The sequence below is a fragment of the Oncorhynchus nerka genome, linkage group LG17, assembly GCF_034236695.1.
Source record: "Oncorhynchus nerka isolate Pitt River linkage group LG17, Oner_Uvic_2.0, whole genome shotgun sequence".
In the NCBI taxonomy this organism is placed as follows: Eukaryota; Metazoa; Chordata; class Actinopteri; order Salmoniformes; family Salmonidae; genus Oncorhynchus; species Oncorhynchus nerka.
This window is the reverse complement of record NC_088412.1, coordinates 5,247,969-5,274,010: the sequence shown is the minus strand read 5'-3', so window position 1 is coordinate 5,274,010 and position 26,042 is coordinate 5,247,969. Positions and strand designations below refer to the sequence as shown.

The window sequence follows — 26,042 nt, the reverse complement described above, 5'->3', positions numbered from 1 at the left end:
CCATTATCCAATGGGAAGGCATTGTTATCCCATTATCCAATGGGAAGGCATTGTTATCCAATGGGAAGGCATTGATATCCAATGGGAAGGCATTGTTATCCCATTATCCAATGGGAAGGCATTGATATCCAATGGGAAGGCATTGTTATCCCATTATCCAATGGGAAGGCATTGATATCCAATGGGAAGGCATTGATATCCAATGGGAAGGCATTGATATCCCATTATCCAATGGGAAGGCATTGTTATCCCATTATCCAATGGGAAGGCATTGATATCCAATGGGAAGGCATTGATAACCCATTATCCAATGGGAAGGCATTGTTATCCCATTATCCAATGGGAAGGCATTGATATCCAATGGGAAGGCATTGATAACCCATTATCCAATGGGAAGGCATTGATATCCCGTTATCCAATGGGAAGGCATTGTTATCCCGTTATCCAATGGGAAGGCATTGTTATCCCGTTATCCAATGGGAAGGCATTGTTATCCCGTTATCCAATGGGAAGGCATTGTTATCCCGTTATCCAATGGGAAGGCATTGTTATCCCGTTATCCAATGGGAAGGCATTGTTATCCCGTTATCCAATGGGAAGGCATTGTTATCCCGTTATCCAATGGGAAGGCATTGTTATCCCGTTATCCAATGGGAAGGCATTGTTATCCCGTTATCCAATGGGAAGGCATTGTTATCCCGTTATCCAATGGGAAGGCATTGTTATCCCGTTATCCAATGGGAAGGCATTGATATCCCGTTATCCAATGGGAAGGCATTGTTATCCCGTTATCCAATGGGAAGGCATTGTTATCCCGTTTTCCAATGGGAAGGCATTGTTATCCCATTATCCAATGGGAAGGCATTGTTATCCCGTTATCCAATGGGAAGGCATTGTTATCCCGTTATCCAATGGGAAGGCATTGTTATCCCGTTATCCAATGGGAAGGCATTGTTATCCCGTTTTCCAATGGGAAGGCATTGATATCCCGTTATCCAATGGGAAGGCATTGTTATCCCGTTATCCAATGGGAAGGCATTGATATCCCGTTATCCAATGGGAAGGCATTGATATCCCGTTATCCAATGGGAAGGCATTGTTATCCCGTTATCAATGGGAAGGCATTGTTATCCCGTTATCCAATGGGAAGGCATTGTTATCCCATTATCCAATGGGAAGGCATGATATGTTATCCAATGGGAAGGCATTGATATCCGCTATCCAATAGGGGAAGGCATTGATATCCCGTTATCCAATGGGAAGGCATTGTTATCCCGTTATCCAATGGGAAGGCATTGTTATCCCGTTATCCAATGGGAAGGCATTGTTATCCCGTTATCCAATGGGAAGGCATTGATATCCCGTTATCCAATGGGAAGGCATTGTTATCCCGTTATCCAATGGGAAGGCATTGTTATCCCGTTATCAATGGGAAGGCATTGTTATCCCGTTTCCAATGGGAAGGCATTGTTATCCCGTTATCCAATGGGAAGGCATTGTTATCCCGTTATCCAATGGGGGGAAGGCATTGATATCCCGTTATCCAATGGGAAGGCATTGATATCCCGTTATCCAATGGGAAGGCATTGATATCCCGTTATCCAATGGGAAGGCATTGATATCCCGTTATCCAATGGGAAGGCATTGATATCCCGTTATCCAATGGGAAGGCATTGATATCCCGTTATCCAATGGGAAGGCATTGATATCCCGTTATCCAATGGGAAGGCATTGATATCCCGTTATCCAATGGGAAGGCATTGTTATCCAATGGGAAGGCATTGATATCCAATGGGAAGGCATTGTTATCCCATTATCCAATGGGAAGGCATTGTTATCCCATTATCCAATGGGAAGGCATTGTTATCCCGTTATCCAATGGGAAGGCATTGTTATCCCGTTATCCAATGGGAAGGCATTGTTATCCCATTATCCAATGGGAAGGCATTGTTATCCCGTTATCCAATGGGAAGGCATTGTTATCCCATTATCCAATGGGAAGGCATTGTTATCCCGTTATCCAATGGGAAGGCATTGTTATCCCGTTATCCAATGGGAAGGCATTGTTATCCCATTATCCAATGGGAAGGCATTGTTATCCCGTTATCCAATGGGAAGGCATTGTTATCCCATTATCCAATGGGAAGGCATTGTTATCCCGTTATCCAATGGGAAGGCATTGATATCCAATGGGAAGGCATTGATATCCAATGGGAAGGCATTGATATCCCGTTATCCAATGGGAAGGCATTGTTATCCCGTTATCCAATGGGAAGGCATTGTTATCCAATGGGAAGGCATTGATATCCAATGGGAAGGCATTGTTATCCCATTATCCAATGGGAAGGCATTGTTATCCCATTATCCAATGGGAAGGCATTGTTATCCCGTTATCCAATGGGAAGGCATTGTTATCCCGTTATCCAATGGGAAGGCATTGTTATCCCATTATCCAATGGGAAGGCATTGTTATCCCGTTATCCAATGGGAAGGCATTGTTATCCCATTATCCAATGGGAAGGCATTGTGTATCCGTTATCCAATGGGAAGGCATTGTTATCCCGTTATCCAATGGGAAGGCATTGTTATCCCATTATCCAATGGGAAGGCATTGTTATCCCGTTATCCAATGGGAAGGCATTGTTATCCCGTTATCCAATGGGAAGGCATTGATATCCAATGGGAAGGCATTGATATCCCGTTATCCAATGGGAAGGCATTGATATCCCGTTATCCAATGGGAAGGCATTGTTATCCCATTATCCAATGGGAAGGCATTGATATCCCGTTATCCAATGGGAAGGCATTGATATCCCGTTATCCAATGGGAAGGCATTGTTATCCCGTTATCCAATGGGAAGGCATTGATATCCAATGGGAAGGCATTGATATCCAATGGGAAGGCATTGATATCCCGTTATCCAATGGGAAGGCATTGTTATCCCGTTATCCAATAGGATCACGTGTACTGCCTGCATCGAGTTGCAGTTTATTAAAACTGTATTGTTTTGTACATATCTATGGAAAATGACACCCGGTGCGTGTAAAAACTGAAACCAGTCACATCCTGTTTCTGCCAGCAGGAGAGAGACTGACGACACAGACGTTCTAGTGGTGTAGATAGGGGTGGGGTGTGTCCTCAGCGGTCTAGATAGGGGTGGGGTGTGTCCTCAGCGGTCTAGATAGGGGTGGGGTTTGTCCTCAGCGGTCTAGATAGGGGTGGGGTGGGGTGTGTCCTCAGCGGTCTAGATAGGGGTGGGGTGTGTCCTCAGCGGTCTAGATAGGGGTGGGGTGTGTCCTCAGCGGTCTAGATAGGGGTGGGGTGTGTCCTCAGCGGTCTAGATAGGGGTGGGGTGTGTCCTCAGCGGTCTAGATAGGGGTGGGGTTGTCCTCAGCGGTCTAGATAGGGGTGGGGTGTGTCCTCAGCGGTCTAGATAGGGGTGGGGTGTGTCCTCAGTGGTGTAGATAGGGGTGGGGTTTGTCCTCAGCGGTCTAGATAGGGGTGGGGTGTGTTCTAGTGGTGTAGATAGGGGTGGGGTGTGTCCTCAGCGGTCTAGATAGGGGTGGGGTTTGTCCTCAGCGGTCTAGATAGGGGTGGGGTGTGTGTTCTAGTGGTGTAGATAGGGGTGGGGTGTGTCTAGATAGGGTGGGGTGTGTTCTAGTGGTCTAGATAGGGGTGGGGTGTGTTCTAGTGGTCTAGATAGGGGTGGGGTGTGTTCTAGTGGTCTAGATAGGGGTGGGGTGTGTCCTCAGTGGTCTAGATAGGGGTGGGGTGTGTTCTAGTGGTCTAGATAGGGGTGGGGTGTGTGTCTAGTGGTCTAGATAGGGGTGGGGTGTGTCCTCAGCGGTCTAGATAGGGGTGGGTGTGTTCTAGTGGTGTAGATAGGGGTGGGGTGTGTTCTAGTGGTGTAGATAGGGCGTGTTCTAGTGGTCTAGATAGGGGTGGGGCGTGTCCTCAGCGGTCTAGATAGGGGTGGGGTGTGTTCTAGTGGTGTAGATAGGGGTGGGGTGTGTTCTAGTGGTGTAGATAGGGGTGGGGTGTGTCCTCAGCGGTCTAGATAGGGGTGGGGTGTGTCCTCAGCGGTCTAGATAGAGGTGGGGTGTGTCCTCAGCGGTCTAGATAGGGGTGGGGGTATGTTCTAGTGGTGTAGATAGGGGTGGGGTGTGTCCTCAGCGGTCTAGATAGGGGTGGGGTGTGTCCTCAGCGGTCTAGATAGGGGTGGGGTGTGTTCTCAGTGGTGTAGATAGGGGTGGGGTGTGTCCTCAGCGGTCTAGATAGGGGTGGGGTGTGTCCTCAGCGGTCTAGATAGGGGTGGGGTGTGTCCTCAGGGGGTCTAGATAGGGGTGGGGTGTGTTCTAGTGGTGTAGATAGGGGTGGGGTGTGTCCTCAGCGGTCTGGATAGGGGTGGGGTGTGTCCTCAGCGGTCTAGATAGGGGTGGGGTGTGTTCTAGTGGTGTAGATAGGGCGTGTTCTAGTGGTCTAGATAGGGGTGGGGTGTGTCCTCAGCGGTCTAGATAGGGGTGGGGTGTGTCCTCAGTGGTGTAGATAGGGGTGGGGTGTGTTCCTGGGTCTAGATAGGGGTGGGGTGTGTCCTCAGCGGTCTAGATAGGGGTGGGGTGTGTCCTCAGCGGTCTAGATAGGGGTGGGGTGTGTCCTCAGCGGTCTAGATAGGGGTGGGGTGTGTTCTAGTGGTGTAGATAGGGGGGGCGTGTTCTAGTGGTCTAGATAGGGGTGGGGTTTGTCCTCAGCGGTCTAGATAGGGGTGGGGTGTGTTCTAGTGGTGTAGATAGGGGTGGGGTGTGTTCTAGTGGTGTAGATAGGGGTGGGGTGTGTCCTCAGCGGTCTAGATAGGGGTGGGGTGTGTCCTCAGCGGTCTAGATAGGGGTGGGGTGTGTCCTCAGCGGTCTAGATAGGGGTGGGGTGTGTTCTAGTGGTCTAGATAGGGGTGGGGTGTGTCCTCAGCGGTCTAGATAGGGGTGGGGTGTGTCCTCAGCGGTCTAGATAGGGGTGGGGTGTGTCCTCAGCGGTCTAGATAGGGGTGGGGTGTGTTCTAGTGGTGTAGATAGGGGTGGGGTGTGTCCTCAGCGGTCTAGATAGGGGTGGGGTGTGTTCTAGTGGTCTAGATAGGGGTGGGGTGTGTCCTCAGCGGTCTAGATAGGGGTGGGGTGTGTCCTCAGCGGTCTAGATAGGGGTGGGGTGTGTCCTCAGTGGTGTAGATAGGGGTGGGGTGTGTTCTAGTGGTGTAGATAGGGGTGGGGGTGTCCTCAGTGGTCTAGATAGGGGTGGGGTGTGTCCTCAGCGGTCTAGATAGGGGTGGGGTGTGTTCTAGTGGTGTAGATAGGGGTGGGGTGTGTTCTAGTGGTGTAGATAGGGCGTGTTCTAGTGGTGTAGATAGGGTGGGGTGTGTCCTCAGTGGTCTAGATAGGGGTGGGGTGTGTCCTCAGCGGTCTAGATAGGGGTGGGGTGTGTCCTCATGGTCTAGATAGGGGTGGGGTGTGTCCTCAGCGGTCTAGATAGGGGTGGGGTGTGTCCTCAGCGGTCTGGATAGGGGTGGGGTGTGTTCTAGTGGTGTAGATAGGGGTGGGGTGTGTCCTCAGCGGTCTAGATAGGGGTGGGGTGTGTTCTAGTGGTGTAGATAGGGGTGGGGTGTGTCCTCAGCGGTCTAGATAGGGGTGGGGTGTGTCCTCAGCGGTCTAGATAGGGGTGGGGTGTGTCCTCAGCGGTCTAGATAGGGGTGGGGTGTGTTCTAGTGGTGTAGATAGGGGTGGGGTGTGTCCTCAGCGGTCTGGATAGGGGTGGGGTGTGTCCTCAGCGGTCTAGATAGGGGTGGGGTGTGTTCTAATGGTGTAGATAGGGGTGGGGTGTGCCTCAGCGGTCTAGATAGGGGTGGGGTGTGTCCTCAGCGGTCTGGATAGGGGTGGGGTGTGTTCTAGTGGTGTAGATAGGGGTGGGGTGTGTCCTCAGCGGTCTAGATAGGGGTGGGGTGTGTTCTAGTGGTGTAGATAGGGGTGGGGTGTGTCCTCAGCGGTCTAGATAGGGGTGGGGTGTGTCCTCAGCGGTCTAGATAGGGGTGGGGTGTGTCCTCAGCGGTCTAGATAGGGGTGGGGTGTGTCCCTCAGCGGTCTAGATAGGGGTGGGGTGTGTCCTCATCGGTCTAGATAGGGGTGGGGTGTGTCCTCAGCGGTCTAGATAGGGGTGGGGTGTGTCCTCAGCGGTCTGGATAGGGGTGGGGTGTGTTCTAGTGGTGTAGATAGGGGTGGGGTGTGTCCTCAGCGGTCTAGATAGGGGTGGGGTGTGTTCTAGTGGTGTAGATAGGGGTGGGGTGTGTCCTCAGCGGTCTAGATAGGGGTGGGGTGTGTCCTCAGCGGTCTAGATAGGGGTGGGGTGTGTCCTCAGCGGTCTAGATAGGGGTGGGGTGTGTTCTAGTGGTGTAGATAGGGGTGGGGTGTGTCCTCAGCGGTCTGGATAGGGGTGGGGTGTGTCCTCAGCGGTCTAGATAGGGGTGGGGTGTGTTCTAATGGTGTAGATAGGGGTGGGGTGTGTCCTCAGAGGTCTAGATAGGGGTGGGGTGTGTCCTCAGAGGTCTAGATAGGGGTGGGGTGTGTCCTCAGCGGTCTAGATAGGGGTGGGGTGTGTCCTAGTGGTGTAGATAGGGGTGGGGTGTGTTCTAGTGGTGTAGATAGGGGTGGGGTGTGTCCTCAGCGGTCTAGATAGGGGTGGGGTGTGTCCTCAGCGGTCTAGATAGGGGTGGGGTGGGGTGTGTTCTAGTGGTCTAGATAGGGGTGGGGTGTGTTCTAGTGGTGTAGATAGGGGTGGGGTGTGTCCTAGTGGTGTAGATAGGGGTGTGTTCTAGTGGTGTAGATAGGGGTGTGTTCTAGTGGTGTAGATAGGGGTGTGGTCTAGATAGGGGTGTGTCCTAGTGGTGTAGATAGGGGTGTGTCCTAGTGGTGTAGATAGGGGTGTGGTCTAGTGGTGTAGATAGGGGTGTGGTATAGTGGTGTAGTTAGGGGTGTGGTCTAGTGGTGTAGATAGGGGTGTGGTCTAGATAGGGGTGTGTCCTAGTGGTGTAGATAGGGGTGTGGTGTAGATAGGGGTGTGGTCTAGATAGGGGTGTGTCCTAGTGGTGTAGATAGGGGTGTGGTCTAGATAGGGGTGTGTTCTAGATAGGGGTGTGGTGTAGATAGGGGTGTGGTGTAGATAGGGGTGTGGTGTAGATAGGGGTGTGGTGTAGATAGGGGTGTGTCCTAGTGGTGTAGATAGGGGTGTGTCCTAGTGGTCTAGATAGGGGTGTGGTCTAGATAGGGGTGTGTCCTAGTGGTGTAGATAGGGGTGTGTCCTAGTGGTGTAGATAGGGGTGTGGTGTAGATAGGGGTGTGGTGTAGATAGGGGTGTGTCCTAGTGGTGTAGATAGGGGTGTGGTCTAGATAGGGGTGTGTCCTAGTGGTGTAGATAGGGGTGTGTCCTAGTGGTGTAGATAGGGGTGTGTCCTAGTGGTGTAGATAGGGGTGTGTCCTAGTGGTGTAGATAGGGGTGTGTCCTAGTGGTGTAGATAGGGGTGTGGTGTAGATAGTGGGTGTGGTGGTGTAGATAGGGGTGTGTGTAGATAGGGTGTGGTGTAGATAGGGTGTGTCCTAGTGGTGTAGATAGGGGTGTGTCCTAGTGGTGTAGATAGGGGTGTGGTGTAGATAGGGGTGTGTCCTAGTGGTCTAGATAGGGGTGTGGTGTAGATAGGGGTGTGGTGTAGATAGGGGTGTGTCCTAGTGGTCTAGATAGGGGTGTGGTCTAGATAGGGGTGTGTCCTAGTGGTGTAGATAGGGGTGTGTCCTAGTGGTGTAGATAGGGGTGTGGTGTAGACAGGGGTGTGGTGTAGATAGGGGTGTGTCCTAGTGGTGTAGATAGGGGTGTGGTCTAGATAGGGGTGTGTCCTAGTGGTGTAGATAGGGGTGTGTCCTAGTGGTGTAGATAGGGGTGTGGTCTAGATAGGGGTGTGTCCTAGTGGTGTAGATAGGGGTGTGTCCTCGTGGTGTAGATAGGGGTGTGTCCTAGTGGTGTAGATAGGGGTGTGTCCTAGTGGTGTAGATAGGGGTGTGGTGTAGATAGGGGTGTGTCCTAGTGGTGTAGATAGGGGTGTGGTCTAGATAGGGGTGTGTCCTAGTGGTGTAGATAGGGGTGTGGTGTAGATAGGGGTGTGTCCTAGTGGTGTAGATAGGGGTGTGGTGTAGATAGGGGTGTGGTCTAGATAGGGGTGTGTCCTAGTGGTGTAGATAGGGGTGTGGTCTAGATAGGGGTGTGGTCTAGATAGGGGTGTGGTCTAGATAGGGGTGTGGTCTATAGGGGTGTGTCTTAGTGGTGTAGATAGGGGTGTGTTCTAGTGGTCTAGATAGGGGTGTGGTCTAGATAGGGGTGTGTCCTAGTGGTGTAGATAGGGGTGTGTCCTAGTGGTGTAGATAGGGGTGTGGTCTAGATAGGGGTGTGTCCTAGTGGTGTAGATAGGGGTGTGGTCTAGATAGGGGTGTGGTGTAGATAGGGGTCAGTCTTACATGGAGCTGCTGATCAGCTGGACCTGCTGGGGCGTCAACGCAAAGGCATAACACGTCTCCTGAAACCGCTGACTGTTGTCTGAGGCTGAGGATGAGAGAGAGAGAGAGAGAACTAGAACATTCTCATCATACCAAACCCCCCCACACACACAAGAAAGAACACAGTCAGTACGAAAATGGAGAAGTTCACAACTGAAAACTAGACAAACTTCAGTTACAGCCGCTACAATGCCGGTTACGCTGTGGGTTACCAAGAGATGGGACGAATATGAATACGATAATGATATGAATATATGATATGGATATGAATACGATAATGATATGAATATATGATATGGATATGAATACGATAATGATATGAATATATGATATGGATATGAATATGATAATGATATGAATATATGATATGAATGATATGATATGGATATGAATATGAATATGATATGAATATGATAATAATATGATATGAATATATGGATATGAATATGAATATGATATGAATATGATATGAATATGATAATAATATGAATATGAAATGGTTATGAATATGATATTAAACTAATAAGATATGAATATGATATGGTTATGAATATGATATGAAATTAATATTAAATTAATATGAATATGATTATGATATGAATATTAAATTAATATTACATTAATATGATATGAATATGATATGCATATGATATGAACCATACACCCTTTATTCTATGGACCTATAACAGACGTGCATCTAATTATATGTTATTATTATTGAATCACAATAATCCACAGGTTAAAGCCTTATAGCTTTAATAAAACACAACGTGTTTGATGAATGTATGTGAAGTATACACTGTCTGTACAAACCAGGTGAACGCTATGATCCCTTATTGATGTCACCTGTTAAATCCACTTCAATCAGTGTAGATGAAGGGGAGGAGACATGTAGATGAAGGAGGAGGAGACATGTAGATGAAGGAGGAGGAGACATGTAGATGAAGGAGGAGGAGACATGTAGATGAAGGAGGAGGAGACATGTAGATGAAGGAGGAGGAGACATGTAGATGAAGGGGAGGAGACACGTAGATGAAGGGGAGGAGACATGTAGATGAAGGAGGAGGAGACATGTAGATGAAGGAGGAGGAGACATGTAGATGAAGGAGGAGGAGACATGTAGATGAAGGAGGAGGAGACATGTAGATGAAGGGGAGGAGACATGTAGATGAAGGGGAGGAGACACGTAGATGAAGGGGAGGAGACAGATGAAGGAGGAGGAGACATGTAGATGAAGGAGGAGGAGACATGTAGATGAAGGAGGAGGAGACATGTAGATGAAGGAGGAGGAGACATGTAGATGAAGGAGGAGGAGACATGTAGATGAAGGAGGAGGAGACATGTAGATAGGGGGGGAGACATGTAGATGAAGGGGAGGAGACATGTAGATGAAGGGGAGGAGACATGTAGATGAAGGGGAGGAGACGGGGTTAAAGAAGGATTTTTAAGCCCTGAGACATGGATTGTGTATGTCCGCCATTCAGAGGGTGAACGGGAAAAACAAAATATTTAAGTGCCTTTGAACGAGGTTTGGTAGTAGGTGCCAGGCGCACCGGTTTGACTGTGTCAAGAACTGCAACGCTGCTGGGGTTTTTTAAGCTTGTGTATCAACAATGGTCCACCACCCCAAAAGGACATCCAGCCATCTTGACACAACTGTGGGGAAGCATTAGAGTCAACATGGGGCCAGTATCCCTGTGGAACGCTTTCAACACCTCGTAGAGTCAACATGGGCCAGCATCCCTGTGGAACGCTTTCAACACCTTGTAGAGTCAACATGGGGCCAGTATCCCTGTGGAACGCTTTCAACACCTCGTAGAGTCAACATGGGGCCAGTATCCCTGTGGAATGCTTTCAACACCTTGTAGACTCAACATGGACCAGCATCCCTGTGGAAGCATTGGAGTCTACATGGGGCCAGCATCCCTGTGGAAGCATTGGAGTCAAGATGGACCAGCATCCCTGTGGAACGCTTTCAACACCTTATAGAGTCAACATGGACCAGCATCCCTGTGGAAGCATTGGAGTCTACATGAGGACAGCATCCCTGTGGAACGCTTTCAACACCTTGTAGAGTCAACATGGACCAGCATCCCTGTGGAAGCATTGGAGTCTACATGAGGACAGCATCCCTGTGGAACGCTTTCAACACCTTGTAGAGTCAACATGGACCAGCATCCCTGTGGAAGCATTGGAGTCTACATGAGGACAGCATCCCTGTGGAACGCTTTCAACACCTTGTAGAGTCTACATGAGGACAGCATCCCTGTGGAACGCTTTCAACACCTTGTAGAGTCCATGTCCCGTACTAATTGAGGCTGTTCTGAGGGCAAAAGGGGGGTGTGTAACTCAATATTAGGAAGGTGTTCTTAATGTTTTGTAGACTCAGTATACTGTATATTGTGTATATCAGGGCACAGTGTCTGATCCAGTATATCAGGGCAGTGTCTGATCCAGTATATCAGGGCTCAGTGTCTGATCCAGTATATCAGGGCTCAGTGTCTGATCCAGTATATCAGTGCTCAGTGTCTGATCCAGTATATCAGTGCTCAGTGTCTGATCCAGTATATCAGGGCAGTGTCTGATCCAGTATATCAGGGCTCAGTGTCTGATCCAGTATATCAGGGCTCAGTGTCTGATCCAGTATATCAGGGCTCAGTGTCTGATCCAGTATATCAGGGCTCAGTGTCTGATCCAGTATATCAGGGCTCAGTGTCTGATCCAGTATATCAGGGCAGTGTCTGATCCAGTATATCAGGGCTCAGTGTCTGATCCAGTATATCAGGGCTCAGTGTCTGATCCAGTATATCAGTGCTCAGTGTCTGATCCAGTATATCAGGGCTCAGTGTCTGATCCAGTATATCAGGGCTCAGTGTCTGATCCAGTATATCAGGGCTCAGTGTCTGATCCAGTATATCAGGGCAGTGTCTGATCCAGTATATCAGGGCTCAGTGTCTGATCCAGTATATCAGGGCAGTGTCTGATCCAGTATATCAGTGCAGTGTCTGATCCAGTATATCAGGGCTCAGTGTCTGATCCAGTATATCAGGGCTCAGTGTCTGATCCAGTATATCAGGGCTCAGTCTCTGATCCAGTATATCAGGGCTCAGTGTCTGATCCAGTATATCAGGGCTCAGTGTCTGATCCAGTATATCAGGGCTCAGTGTCTGATCCAGTATATCAGGGCTCAGTGTCTGATCCAGTATAGAAGCATTAGAGTCAACATGAGGCCAGCATCCCTGTGGAACGCTTTCAACACCTTGTCCATGTCCCGTACTAATTGAGGCTGTTCTGAGGACAAACAGTGAGCAAATCAATGTTAGGAAGGTGTTCTTAAATGTTTTGTACACACAGTGTGTGTAAGTCTAAGCACCACTTACCCAGGCTGGTGGGTTTGATGAGCTCATCCAGCATGTCGTAGAAGGGCAGCCTCTGCAGCTTCACGTCAGGGTGTACGGGGTGAAGGCCCAGCTCCTGTTTGGGCACCAGCAGAGAGCCAGGCGAGGGGGATCCGTGGCTGTCGAACCCCAGCGAGGTGAGGCCTCCGGGCAGGCCGGAGGTGGAGTGGACACTGGGCAGGGCCAGGTCCACCGGAGACAGCATCTTGGCGGGGAAGCGGCGTCTGTACAGCTCCTTCACCTTCATCTGGACAGCGGGGCTGCAGCCGGCCTTAAGGAGGTGCAGGGCTTTGGTCAACAGTTGATGTTTGCGGCCGTGTTTGTTGCGTCCTGCGTAGCCTAGTAACACTTGTAGCTCTGAAACACGAAGGCTCATCACCATTTGCTTTGGGAGGAAGGAAAGACAAAAACATGTAATTAAAAATCAACATTATTACTCCACAGTACTATAAACATGGAGGATAATAGGATACACGGGTAGAAGAACTAAAATTAATTTACATCATATTTCACCCACTTCATATGTATATACTGTATTCTAGTCAAGGCCTGTCCTATCTAACTACTACTGTCCACTTCATATGTATATACTGTATTCTAGTCAAGGCCTGTCCTATCTAACTACTACTGTCCACTTCATATGTATATACTGTATTCTAGTCAAGGCCTGTCCTATTTAACTACTACTGTACATATACAATTCTTCAGATATACTACAGATGTACTCCAAATTGTCTATGCATCACATCACAGGCCTCTCATCTTTGGGAGAACTTGCACAATTGGTGGCTGACTAAATACTTTTTTGCCCCACTGTATATCACATAGTAGAACTGCAAAAGGTGTTGCTCTCCACTTTCTGGAGGACCGAGGTTTGAAATCAGCGGAATTAGAGTATGATTGCTAAGGAGATGGAGAAGGTTCTGGCGTTTTGATTGCAAATATGCAGACAGGGTCGAAAAGCGAACACACAGAAGGCTGTTGTGTAAAACCTCCGGATTACATCTTCAAACTTAAGGGCAACCGTGGCAACCTGACAAAGGGAGAAGCGTCCATCCAAGTATACAAGGATGAGAGTCTAGCTAGCTACATTTTTCAGAAATTACACATTTCTAATTTTAGTCAGAAAGTTGTTTTCATTTCAAGTTAAAGTGTACTGTTAGCTTGTTAGCTAAAGTTAGCCGGTTGGCTTGCTAACGTTCCGTGTACGATCTGTGTAGGAAAATTATTCGTATCTGAGAGCAATTTGCATTGCTAGTTATAGCCTAAGGTTAGCTAGCTAACATTGAACCCGGTTGGTTAGCTACCTGCAGATTCATGCAGGGTAGAAACATTATGATTTGAGATGATCCTCAACACTGGGGCCCCACAAGGGTGCGTTCTGAGCCCTCTCCTGTACTCCCTGTTCACCCACGACTGCGTGGCCACGCACGCCTCCAACTCAATCATCAAGTTTGCGGACGACACAACAGTGGTAGGCTTGATTACCAACAACGACGAGACAGCCTACAGGGAGGAGGTGAGGGCCCTCGGAGTGTGGTGTCAGGAAAATAACCTCACACTCAACGTCAACAAAACTAAGGAGATGATTGTGGACTTCAGGAAACAGCAGAGGGAACACCCCCCTATCCACATCGATGGAACAGTAGTGGAGAGGGTAGCAAGGTTTAAGTTCCTCGGCATACACATCACAGACAAACTGAATTGGTCCACTCACACAGACAGCATTGTGAAGAAGGCGCAGCAGCGCCTCTTCAACCTCAGGAGGCTGAAGAAATTCGGCTTGTCACCAAAAGCACTCACAAACTTCTACAGATGCACAATCGAGAGCATGCTGGCGGGCTGTATCACCGCCTGGTACGGCAACTGCTCCGCCCACAACCGTAAGGCTCTCCAGAGGGTAGTGAGGTCTGCACAACGCATCACCGGGGGCAAACTACCTGCCCTCAAGGACACCTACACCACCCGATGTTACAGGAAGGCCATAAAGATCATCAAGGACAACAACCACCCGAGCCACTGCCTGTTCACCCCGCTATCATCCAGAAGGCGAGGTCAGTACAGGTGCATCAAAGCTGGGACCGAGAGACTGAAAAACAGCTTCTATCTCAAGGCCATCAGACTGTTAAACAGCCACATTTACATTTACATTTAAGTCATTTAGCAGACGCTCTTATCCAGAGCGACTTACAAATTGGTGCATTCACCTTATGACATCCAGTGGAGCAGCCACTTTACAATAGTGCATCTAAATATTTTAAGGGGGGGGTGGGTGAGAAGGATTACTTTATCCTATCCTAGGTATTCCTTAAAGGTATTCCTATCCTAGGTATTCCACTAACATTGAGTGGCTGCTGCCAACACACTGACTCAACTCCAGCCACTTTAATAATGGGAATTGATGGGAAATGATGTAAAATATATCACTAGCCACTTTAAACAATGCTACCTAATATAATGTTACATACCCTACATTATTAATCTCATATGCATACGTATATACTGTACTCTATATCATCTACTGCATCCTTATGTAATACATGTATCACTAGCCACCTTAACTATGCCACTTTGTTTACATACTCATCTCATATGTATATACTGTACTCGATACCATCTACTGTATGCTGCTCTGTACCATCACTCATTCATATATATTTATGTACATATTCTTATCCCCTTACACTGTGTATAAGACAGTAGTTTTGGAATTGTTAGTTAGATTACTTGTTGGTTATTACTGCATTGTCGGAACTAGAAGCACAAGCATTTCGCTACACTCGCATTAACATCTGCTAACCATTGGCTATCTACTCCGATTTCAGAGTTGTTTAGTACATGGCCTCACACGTGGCTAAAGCTTAAGAGTGAATGATGCTGAGTGAATGATGGGCGAAGACAAAGAAGAGTTCTCCAGCAGTAGGTACCAAAACATTCCAAGGGTCATTTTCTCAAAAGCAAGGTTACAAGTTCATCAACTTACAAATTTTTTATTTAATTTTACCTTTATTTAACCAGGCAAGTCAGTTAAGAACACATTCTTAATTTCAATGACGGCCTGGGAACAGTGGGTGTTCAGGGGCAGAACGACAGACTTGTACCTTGTCAGCTCGGGGGTTTGAACTCACAACCTTCTGGTTACTAGTCCAACGCTCTAACCACTAGGCTACGCTGCCGCCCCTAAGCACTAAGCAAAAGTACTTTCCCCATTGTTCCTCAACTGTAGTGTATGATATAACATTTTCTCTACTTTTACCCAATGTAAAAAAAAAAAAAAACACAACTTCAAATTTTGCTACATAAAACCGAACCAGTCGGTCACATATTCTATTCGTATAGTCTACATCATTCCCATCCCAATCAATCAAAAGTTGACACCTACTAATTAAAGGATTTCTTTATTTTTACTATTTTCTACATTGTAGAATAATAGTGAAGACATCAAAACTATGAAATAACACATATGGAATCATGTAGTAACCAACAACAAATAAAAGTGTTAAATCAAAATATAATTTATATTCTTCAAAGTAGCCACATTATGCATTGACGACGGCTTTCCGTATTCTTGGCATTCTCTCAACCAGCGTCATGAGGTAGTCACCTGGAATGCATTTCAATTAACATGCGTCTTGTTAGGATTTGTGGAATTTCTTTCCTTCTTATTGCATTTGAGCCAATCAGTTGTGTTGTGACAAGGTAGGGGTGGTATACAGAAGATAGCCCTATTTGGTAAAAGACCAAGTCCATATTATGTCAAGAATAGCTCAAATAAGCAAAAAGAAATGACAGTCCATCATTACTTTAAGACATGAAGGTCAGTCAATACGTAACGTTTCAAGAACTTTGAAAGTTCCTTCAAGTGCAGTCGTAAAAAACCATCAAGCGCTATGATGAAAACTGTCTCTCATGAGGACCGCCACAGCCTCAGTTACCAGCCTCAGAAATTGTAGCCCAAATAAATGCTTCACAGAGTTCAAGTAACAGACACATCTCAACGTCAACTCTTCAGAGCAGACTGCATGAAATCAGGCCTTCATGGTCAAATTGCTGCAAAGAAACCACTACTAAAGGACACCAATAAGAATAAGAGACTTGCTTGGGTCAAGAAACACGAGCAATGGACATTAGACCGGTGGAAATCTGTCCTTTGGTCTGATGAGTTCAAATTTAAGACTTCTATTTGACCAAGAAGGAGAGTGATGGAGTGCTGCATCAGATGACCGGGCCTCCACTTGATTTGTTGAACACGTTGTTGGTTACTACATGATTCCATATGTGTTATTTAATAGTGTTGATGTCCTCACTATTATTCTACAATGTAGAATGGGTCCAAATTTGAGAGGAGGAGTTTAGAAACTAAAGCTTGTGGATTGTCTTCCACTCAGACTTCCATGTCACCATAACTCCCTGGACATGATGACGCTTCACCTCAGGCGGCTGATGTCGGTGGGATTTGGAGGATGGAGGCAACAGAGGAAAGAGCCTCAGATCCACAAAGTCCCTTCCACCAGGTGGCTGATGAGATATGTTGTCACGACTACATTACATTACATTTACATTTATGTCATTTAGCAGACGCTCTTATCCAGACTACCATATTGCATCTCCAATCCCAAAGCCCTTGCTTGGAAGTGTACTTCGTCATCCGGGAGGATCCTCTTGATGGGGCTGTCCATATTGGCAGACTGTGATATGGTAATTTCTTGGAGACTCCTTCCCCTCCAGAAGACTGTCAAACATGATGACATCACCACTCCAACAGGTGTTGCTGGGCAGCTTCAATGTGGTGCTCTTAGTCTTCTCACTTTGCTTGGTGAGGTAGATGGCTGCTATAACTTGATGACCCTTCACATACCTAACATTCCCTTGGCTCTCTTGTAGATTCTATCCATTGTTTTCAGTGCCATGATGTCCTTGAGGAGCAGATTCAATGCATGAGCAGCACAGCCAATGGGTGTGATGTGAGGGTAGGACTCCTCCCACTTTAGACCAGGCAGCCTTCATGTTCACAGCATTGTCTGTTACCAGTGCAAATACCTTCTGTGTTCCAAGGTCATTGATGACTGCCTTCAGCTCATCTGCAATGTACATTTACATTTACATTTAAGTCATTTAGCAGACGCTCTTATCCAGAATGTAGAGACCTGTTGTCCAGTCTGTCTCACACTCCTCAGCTAGCAGGCTCAAGCAAGCTAAAACCCCACCTGGTAGTTTTTTTTTGCTAACTAACAGAAATTGTTAACAAGTTAGAAATGATTTAAACACACTTTGCTGTTAGGCTACGATTTACTAGTTAACAAAAAAATAATAATAATGTATGTCATAATATATTCACCCCCACCCAGTATTGTAATCAAAACTTGCCAGAAAGCACGTAGTCCTTGGCTCAGACAGTGTACTAGTGTTATAAGCTAACTTTTTTTGATTAAATAAATGTCAATTCCAGGGTTTAACCTCTTCAACCTATGGGGGAGCTATGTCATTATTATTATCATCATCATCATCATCATCATCATCATCATCATTACTAGCGTAGCCTAGTGGTTAGAGCGTTGGACTAGCAGCCGAAAGGTTGCAAGTTCAAATCCCCAAGCTGACAAGGTAGTCAGTGCAGTCGTTTTTTCCCCCTGAACAGGCAGTTAACCCCACTGTTCCTAGGCCGTCATTGAAAATAAGAATTTGTTCTTAACTGACTTGCCTAGTTAAATAAATAAATTTAAAAAATAAAGAGTCACAAAATAAAAGAAGCTTTCTGCAGAAAATAGAAAATAAAATAAATCCATAACAGATTCCGTTTGGGAATCAAATGGGTTCATAGTTACTAAATCCAAAAATAGACATAGCAACTGCTGATTCGCCAGCCATTAACCTTAAGCTAACTTTAGCCACCGCTAGCTAAAAACATAGATGTAGCAACTGTTGATTGGCCCCCCATAAACAGCCATTAACCTTGAGCTAAATTTAGCCACCGCTAGCTAAAAACATAGATGTAGCAACTGTTGATTGGCCCCCCATAAACAGCCATTAACCTTGAGCTAACTTTAGCCACCGCTAGCTAAAAACATAGATGTAGCAACTGTTGATTGGCCCCCCATAAACAGCCATTAACCTTGAGCTAACTTTAGCCACCGCTAGCTAAAAACATAGATGTAGCAACTGTTGATTGGCCCCCCATAAACAGCCATTAACCTTGAGCTAACTTTAGCCACCGCTAGCTAAAAACATAGATGTAGCAACTGTTGATTGGCCCCCCATAAACAGCCATTAACCTTGAGCTAACTTTAGCCACCGCTAGCTAAAAACATAGATGTAGTAACTGCTGATTGGCCAGCCATTAAGCTTGAGCTAACTTTAGCCACCGCTAGCTAAAAACATAGATGTAGCAACTGTTGATTGGCCCCCCATAAACAGCCATTAACCTTGAGCTAACTTTAGCCACCGCTAGCTAAAAACATAGATGTAGCAACTGTTGATTGGCCCCCCATAAACAGCCATTAACCTTGAGCTAACTTTAGCCACCGCTAGCTAAAAACATAGATGTGATGAGGCGTGTTTTAAAAATGGACAAAATCACCTTGACGTAAAGATCGAACCAAATATGGAGTTGATTTCAACAAAAATCCCCCCATCACATCCATTTATGCTTTCATTAAGCAGTGGCTAAAGTTACCTGAAGTTTAATGTCTGTTTGTAGAAAACAAAATCTGTGGTTCAGTTTCTCTTGGCCCCATAGACTACATTTCAGGTTGAGGAACCATCGAACATCAAGTTGTAAAATAGTGAACTACTCTTTTCACTAGACACTTTAGAGTAGCAGAGACAGCTTGTGAATCAGGAGGATTCAGGGCCAGACTCCAGAGATCAAGGGCCCAGACCCATAAAGCATTTTAGAGTAGGGGTTAATTAAACAGATCTTATCCTCGAAGACTCTGGCTTTATGGATAGTGAGGCCCTGAGCACATGTGTGATACGATGAACTACAGATGGGTGGGATTACAGGGAAACAGGATGAGAATCCCCTGGTGAACTACAGATGGGTGGGATTACAGGGAAGCAGAAGCCCCTGGTGAACTACAGATGGGTGGGATTACAGGGAAACAGGATGAGAATCCCCTGGTGAACTACAGATGGGTGGGATTACAGGGAAGCAGAAGCCCCTGGTGAACTACAGATGGGTGGGATTACAGGGAAGCAGAAGCCCCTGGTGAACTACAGATGGGTGGGATTACAGGGATCAGAAGCCCCTGGTGAACTACAGATGGGTGGGATTACAGGGATCAGAAGCCCCTGGTGAACTACAGATGGGTGGGATTACAGGGAAGCAGAAGCCCCTGGTGAACTACAGATGGGTGGGATTACAGGGAAACAGAAGCCCCTGGTGAACTACAGATGGGTGGGATTACAGGGAAACAGAAGCCCCTGGTGAACTACAGATGGGTGGGATTACAGGGAAACAGGATGAGAAGCCCCTGGTGAACTACAGATGGGTGGGATTACAGGGATCAGAAGCCCCTGGTGAACTGCAGATGGGTGGGATTACAGGGATCAGAAGCCCCTGGTGAACTACAGATGATGGGATTGGGCAGAAGCCCCTGGTGAACTACAGATGGGTGGGATTACAGGGAAGCAGAAGCCCCTGGTGAACTACAGATGGGTGGGATTACAGGGATCAGAAGCCCCTGGTGAACTACAGATGGGTGGGATTACAGGGATCAGAAGCCCCTGGTGAACTACAGATGGGTGGGATTACAGGGATCAGAAGCCCCTGGTGAACTACAGATGGGTGGGATTACAAGGATCAGAAGCCCCTGGTGAACTACAGATGGGTGGGATTACAGGGAAACAGGATAAGAATCCCCTGGTGAACTACAGATGGGTGGGATTACAGGGAAACAGGATGAGAATCCCCTGGTGAACTACAGATGGGTCGGATTACAGGGATCAGAAGCCCCTGGTGAACTACAGATGGGTGGGATTACAGGGAAACAGGATGAGAAGCCCCTGGTGAACTACAGATGGGTGGGATTACAGGGAAACAGGATGAGAAGCCCCTGGTGAACTACAGATGGGTGGGATTACAGGGAAACAGAAGCCCCTGGTGAACTACAGATGGGTGGGATTACAGGGAAGCAGAAGCCCATGGTGAACTACAGATGGGTGGGATTACAGGGATCAGAAGCCCCTGGTGAACTACAGATGGGTGGGATTACAGGGAAACATAAGCCCCTGGTGAACTACAGATGGGTGGGATTACAGGGAAACAGAAGCCCCTGGTGAACTACAGATGGGTGGGATTACAGGGAAACAGGATGAGAAGCCCCTGGTGAACTACAGATGGGTGGGATTACAGGGATCAGAAGCCCCTGGTGAACTGCAGATGGATGGGATTACAGGGATCAGAAGCCCCTGGTGAACTACAGATGGGTGGGATTACAGGGATCAGAAGCCCCTGGTGAACTACAGATGGGTGGGATTACAGGGAAGCAGAAGCCCCTGGTGAACTACAGATGGGTGGGATTACAGGGAAACAGGATGAGAATCCCCTGGTGAACTACAGATGGGTGGGATTACAGGGAAGCAGAAGCCCCTGGTGAACTACAGATGGGTGGGATTACAGGGAAGCAGAAGCCCCTGGTGAACTACAGATGGGTGGGATTACAGGGAAACAGGATGAGAAGCCCCTGGTGAACTACAGATGGGTGGGATTACAGGGAAACAGGATGAGAAGCCCCTGGTGAACTACAGATGGGTGGGATTACAGGGAAACAGAAGCCCCTGGTGAACTACAGATGGGTGGGATTACAGGGAAGCAGAAGCCCATGGTGAACTACAGATGGGTGGGATTACAGGGATCAGAAGCCCCTGGTGAACTACAGATGGGTGGGATTACAGGGAAACAGAAGCCCCTGGTGAACTACAGATGGGTGGGATTACAGGGAAACAGAAGCCCCTGGTGAACTACAGATGGGTGGGATTACAGGGAAACAGGATGAGAAGCCCCTGGTGAACTACAGATGGGTGGGATTACAGGGATCAGAAGCCCCTGGTGAACTGCAGATGGATGGGATTACAGGGATCAGAAGCCCCTGCTGAACTACAGATGGGTGGGATTACAGGGATCAGAAGCCCCTGGTGAACTACAGATGGGTGGGATTACAGGGAAACAGAAGCCCCTGGTGAACTACAGATGGGTGGGATTACAGGAAACAGAAGCCCCTGGTGAACTACAGATGGGTGGGATTACAGGGAAACAGAAGCCCCTGGTGAACTACAGATGGGTGGGATTACAGGGAAACAGAAGCCCCTGGTGAACTACAGATGGGTGGGATTACAGGGAAACAGGATGAGAAGCCCCTGGTGAACTACAGATGGGTGGGATTACAGGGATCAGAAGCCCCTGGTGAACTGCAGATGGGTGGGATTACAGGGATCAGAAGCCCCTGGTGAACTACAGATGGGTGGGATTACAGGGATCAGAAGCCCCTGGTGAACTACAGATGCGTGGGATTACAGGGAAACAGAAGCCCCTGGTGAACTACAGATGGGTGGGATTACAGGGAAACAGAAGCCCCTGGTGAACTACAGATGGGTGGGATTACAGGGAAACAGAAGCCCCTGGTGAACTACAGATGGGTGGGATTACAGGGAAACAGAAGCCCCTGGTGAACTACAGATGGGTGGGATTACAGGGAAACAGGATGAGAAGTTCCTGGTGAACTAAAGATGGGTGGGATTACATGGATCAGAAGCCCCTGGTGAACTACAGATGGGTGGGATTACAGGGATCAGAAGCCCCTGGTGAACTACAGATGGGTGGGATTACAGGGAAACTGGATGAGAAGCCCGTGGTGAACTACAGATGGGTGGGATTACAGGGATCAGAAGCCCCTGGTGAACTACAGATGGGTGGGATTACAGGGACGTACTGGGGATCAGAAGCCAACCCCCAAAACCAACATCATGTAATAATTATACTTAATTATAATGTTAATAATTATACTTAATTATAATGTTAATAATTATACTTAATCAACAACAGAGAAAGAAGGACTTCTTTACAGCCCACACAACATATCCTAGAATGGTCATTTAAAATTAAATATAATAATAATAATAATATAATTAAATATAAAGTCATAACCCTTTGGCTCACAACAATTTATTTCAGTTTCGTATTTAGCTTTACATTAAAATAGGTTGGGCTTGCCATCTTCAACCTAGACTTTAGAGAAAGACAGAATTTCAAAACGGGCACATTCTGCATAATAGTTTGCTAAATGTTTTGGCTAAAAATTAGCTTGCTAATGGCTAACCGTGATAGCTAGCTATCTTTTTTTGACACACCCACACTTGTAATAACCATATTTTTAACGTCAATCTCGTAATTAGCTAGCTAAGCAGCTATTAGCCACTTAGCCAACTGCTAAACGTGGGAGAGAGAAAATTAACAAATTCAACTGGAAGGTATCAGCTAGCTAGTTAGCTACAAATCTTCAGGGCTGTCTGGCCCAGGCTAATTCTCCCGGTCAGACTGTAGTTAGCTAATTTAGGTAACTGTACTCCAATTTCATTTATCACACTGATACATTAAGCCAACTGACATTTACTCATGAGGTGCTGACTTGCTGCACCCTCGACAACTACTGTGATGATTATTGTTTGACCCTGCTGGTCATTTATGAACATTTGAACATCTTGGCCCCATGTTCTGTTATAATCTCCACCCGGCACAGCCAGAAGAGGACTGGCCACCCCACATAGCCTGGTTCCTCTCTAGGTTTCTTCCTAGGTTCTGGCCTTTCTAGGAGAGTTTGTCCTTGCCACCCCTCATAGCCTGGTTCCTCTCTAGGTTTCTTCCTAGGTTCTGGCCTTTCTATGGAGTTCTGGTTAGTATAACAAGGTTCTGGCAAGTATAACAAGGGTTCTGGTAAGTATAACAGGGTTCTGGCAAGTATAACAAGGGTTCTGGTAAGTATAACAGGGTTCTGGTGAGTATAACAGGGTTCTGGTGAGTATAACAGGGTTCTGGTGAGTATAACAAGGTTCTGGTTAGTATAACAGGGTTCTGGTGAGTATAACAGGGTTCTGGTGAGTATAACAAGGTTCTGGTTAGTATAACAGGGTTCTGGTACGTATAACAAGGTTCTGGCAAGTATAACAAGGTTCTGGTAAGTATAACAGGGTTCTGGTGAGTATAACAAGGTTCTGGTAAGTATAACAAGGTTCTGGTAAGTATAACAAGGTTATGGTTAGTATAACAGGGTTCAGGTAAGTATAACAAGGGTTCTGGTGAGTATAACAAGGTTCTGGTTAGTATAACAAGGTTCTGGTAAGTATAACAAGGTTATGGTTAGTATAACAGGGTTCTGGCAAGTATAACAAGGGTTCTGGTAAGTATAACAGGGTTCTGGTGAGTATAACAGGGTTCTGGTGAGTATAACAGGGTTCTGGTGAGTATAACAAGGTTCTGGTTAGTATAACAGGGTTCTGGTACATATAACAGGGTTCTGGTGAGTATAACAAGCTTTTGGTTAGTATAACAGGGTTATGGTACGTATAACAAGGTTCTGGCAAGTATAACAAGGTTCTGGTAAGTATAACAGGGTTCTGGTGAGTATAACAAGGTTCTGGTAAGTATAACAAGGTTCTGGCAAGTATAACAAGGTTCTGGCAAGTATAACAAGGGTTCTGGTAAGTATAACAAGGTTCTGGCAAGTATAACAAGGTTCTGGTAAGAATAACAGGGTTCTAGTAAGTATAACAAGGTTCTGGTAAGAATAACAAGGGGTATGGTAAGTATTAAAAGGTTCTGGTAAGTATAACAAGGTTCTGGTAAGTATAACAGGGTTCTGGTAAGTATAACAGGGTTCTGGTAAGTATAACAGGGTTCTGGTAAGTATAACAGGGTTCTGGTAAGTATAACAGGGTTCTGGTAAGTATAACAAGGTTATGGTTAGTATAACAGGGTTCTGGTAAGTATAACAGGGTTCTGGTAAGTATAACGGGGTTCTGGTAAGTATAACAAGGGTTCTGGTAAGTATAACAAGGGTTCTGTAAGTATAACAGGGTTCTGGTAAGTATAACAGGTTCTGGCAAGTATAACAAGGTTCTGGTAAGTATAACAGGGTTCTGGTAAGTATAACAAGGGTTCTGGTAAGTATAACAAGGGTTCTGTAAGTATAACAAGGTTCTGGCAAGTATAACAAGGTTCTGGCAAGTATAACAAGGTTCTGGTAAGAATAACAGGGTTCTGGTAAGTATAACAAGGGTTCTGGTAAGTATAACAAGGTTCTGGCAAGTATAACACGGTTCTGGCAAGTATAACAAGGTTCTGGCAAGTATAACAAGGGTTCTGGTAAGTATAACAAGGTTCTGGCAAGTATAACACGGTTCTGGCAAGTATAACAAGGTTCTGGCAAGTATAACAAGGTTCTGGCAAGTATAACAAGGTTCTGGCAAGTATAACAAGGGTTCTGTAAGTATAACAAGGTTCTGGCAAGTATAACAAGGTTCTGGCAAGTATAACAAGGTTCTGGCAAGTATAACAAGGGTTCTGGTAAGTATAACAAGGTTCTGGCAAGTATAACACGGTTCTGGCAAGTATAACAAGGTTCTGGCAAGTATAACAAGGTTCTGGCAAGTATAACAAGGTTCTGGCAAGTATTAAAATGTTCTGTTAAGTACAACAAGGTCCTGGTAAGTATAACAAGGTTCTGGTTAGTATAACAATGTTCTGGTAAGTATAACAGGTTTCTGGTAAGTATAACAGGGTTCTGGTGAGTATAACAAGGGTTCTGGTAAGTTTAACAAGGGTTCTGGTTAGTATAACAAGGTTCTGGTTAGTATAACAAGGTTTCTGGTTAGTATAACAGGGTTCTGGCAAGTATAACAAGGTTCTGGCAAGTATAACAAGGTTCTGGCAAATATAACAAGGGTTCTGGTAAGTATAACAAGGGTTCTGGTAAGTTTAACAAGGGTTCTGGTAAGTTTAACAAGGGTTCTGGTAAGTATAACAAGGGTTCTGGTAAGTATAACAAGGGTTCTGGTAAGTATAATAAGGTTCTGGCAAGTATAACAAGGTTCTGGTAAGAATAACAAGGGTTCTGGTAAGTATTAAAATGTTCTGGTAAGTATAACAAGGTTCTGGTAAGTATAACAAGGTTATGGCAAGTATAACAAGGTTCTGGCAAGAATAACAGGGTTCTGGCAAGTATAACAAGGGTTCTGGTAAGTATAACAAGGTTCTGGCAAGTATAACACGGTTCTGGCAAGTATAACAAGGTTCTGGTAAGAATAACAAGGGTTATGGTAAGTATTAAAAGGTTCTGGTAAGTATAACAAGGTTCTGGTAAGTATAACAAGGTTCTGGCAAGTATAACAAGGTTCTGGCAAGTATTAAAATGTTCTGTTAAGTACAACAAGGTCCTGGTAAGTATAACAAGGTTCTGGTTAGTATAACAATGTTCTGGTAAGTATAACAGGTTTCTGGTAAGTATAACAAGGTTCTGGCAAGTATAACACGGTTCTGGCAAGTATAACAAGGTTCTGGCAAGTATAACAAGTTTCTGGTAAGAATAACAAGGGTTATGGTAAGTATAACAAGGTTCTGGCAAGTATACCAAGGTTCTGGTAAGAATAACAAGGGTTATGGTAAGTATAACAAGGTTCTGGCAAGTATAACAATGTTCTGGTAAGTATAACAATGTTCTGGTAAGTATTAAAAGGTTCTGGTAAGTATAACAAGGTTATGGCAAGTATAACAATGTTCTGGTAAGTATAACAAGGTTCTGGCAAGTATAACAAGGTTCTGGTAAGTATAACAAGGGTTCTGGTAAGTATAACAAGGGTTCTGGTAAGTATAACAAGGGTTCTGGTACGTATTACAAGGGTTCTGGTACGTATAACAAGGTTCTGGCAAGTATAACAAGGTTCTGGCAAGTATAACAAGGGTTCTGGCAAGTATAACAAGGGTTCTGGCAAGTATAACAAGGTTACGGTAAGAATAACAGGGTTCTAGTAAGTATAACAAGGGTTCTGGTAAGTATAACAAGGTTCTGGTAA

At 46.1% G+C, this 26,042-nt stretch overlaps 1 protein-coding gene and 1 pseudogene across 1 annotated transcript in view; both read right to left on the bottom strand.

Moving 5' to 3' along the window:
- Positions 1-26,042, bottom strand: part of LOC135561317 (uncharacterized) — a 755,535-nt gene that overhangs the window by 599,574 nt on the left and 129,919 nt on the right. The window lies entirely within an intron of this gene.
- LOC115126158 (E3 SUMO-protein ligase PIAS1-like) overlaps positions 1-26,042 on the bottom strand; it is a 53,676-nt pseudogene that overhangs the window by 22,589 nt on the left and 5,045 nt on the right.